Source organism: Suricata suricatta, chromosome 11 (assembly GCF_006229205.1).
Source record: "Suricata suricatta isolate VVHF042 chromosome 11, meerkat_22Aug2017_6uvM2_HiC, whole genome shotgun sequence".
NCBI classification, from domain to species: domain Eukaryota; kingdom Metazoa; phylum Chordata; class Mammalia; order Carnivora; family Herpestidae; genus Suricata; species Suricata suricatta.
The window spans coordinates 101,495,145-101,496,943 of record NC_043710.1 but is presented as its reverse complement, the minus strand read 5'-3'; positions in this window follow the sequence as shown (position 1 = coordinate 101,496,943).

The following is a 1,799-nucleotide window of genomic DNA, read 5'->3' as shown; positions in this document are numbered from 1 at the left end:
AAATAAGTCAGGCAGAGAAGGACAGATACCACATGTTTGCACTCATATGTCTAACAGGAGAGCAGGAGAAACCTAATGGAGGACCAGGGGGAGGGGAAGGGGGAAAGAGAGTTGGGGAGAGAGATGGACGCAAAACCTGAGAGACTACTGAATGCTGAAAAGGAATCGAGGGTTGGAGGGGGAGGGGGAAAGAGGTCGTGGTGATGGAGGAGGGCACTTGTGGGGAAGAGCACTGGGTGTTATATGGAAACCAATTTGACAATAAACTATTTAAGAAATAAATAAATAAATAATGAGTGGGTGGCTCAGTAGGTTGAGGGTCCAACTCTTGATTTTGGCTCAGGTCATGATCCCAGGGTCATGGGCTAGGAGCTGAGCATGGAGCCTGCTTAAGATTCTCTCCGTCTCCCTCTGCCCCCTCGCCCACTCATGTTCACAGTCTCTCTAAAAAAATTTTTTTAAAAGCTTAAAATATATGTTCAATATAAATTAATATTGAGAAATAAGTGAATAAGAAAGGAAAGATTCTGTGAAAGAGGCTACAAACTAAGGCCTTCACTGGGGACTGACTGGCGACTTGCATCAACCCAGAGGTGAGGATCCATGGGCTACACCAGTAAGTGAGGTTCCATGAAGAACTTTAGCCATCAGGAACAAAGCTACACGGCTTAAAATAACCTGGTGAGGGGGAGGTAGAGAGCAATCCTATCCAGGACCCCTGAATTCAGTACCGAAAGGGTGGTATCAGGGTAGGTAAGAAGTACTCAGGAGCTTTTGGTCAGCTGGAGGCCCAAGCTATCCAAGAAAGGGTTACGTCCTTGAGTTCCCAGATTTACAGACAGCAGCCTAAGATCATATTGGCTCTGCCCCATCAGGCAGACCCCACCAGCACAGCTCCGTCTTCCCATTATTTTAGGCTTTGGTCTTCGGAACATACTTGTTAAAATCTACCGCTTTTTAAATGGCCTAAGTTAAAAAGCATTTTAAATAACCTAAGTTAAACTGCATTAAGGTAAAAATGGATGAAAAGACTGCCACCATCATTCCACGTTTCAGGCTCCATTAAACTGTACAGAGACTATATTAAAAGATTGAGAACAGATATTAAAATAAAAAAGTATAAGCACGTATCTTTAAACAACCCGTCAAAGATAAAAATGAATAATAAAATCCAGTCCTGCCGTTGGCAGTGGTAAAGCAATGAACGAGAAACAACCCTTGCCCCCTCCCTGAGACTACTGACAGCAAGAGAGGGAAGAGCAAAGTCTGTCGTTTCTTACCACCACAGGAAAAACAGTAATTAAAGTAATGACAATGTCTAAAAGGACAGACTCCACATACTTCACCCACACTGAAATTAATTGTATTTATCCTACAAATATCTCTGAGTCTCTCCTACACACTGTTCCACTCATAGGGACACAGGAGTGAACAAAACAATGTATGATCCACAAGAGCAAGAATTTAACATTCATAAATGCCATAATTTAAATTCTGCCTCATTTAAATAAAGCTACAAAGAATTTCCAATACATAGCTGTTCATTCTTTAATAATGTTATTAAATTCCTCCCTCCAGAAAAAGTGATGAAGGAAAGAACCAAATTCGTGACAATCGTTTTTGCAACTTCAAAGGGACTGTTCTACCTTTTGCCATTTTTGTCACAGTTTTGTCCTATTAATCTGAAAAATAAAGCACCCTAGGGAAAGCAATAAAATTCTGAAAACTAAAAAAAAAAATGTATATATACATATACAGCCCTGAATATTAATCTCCTCTCAAATCTAATAATGCTGTTT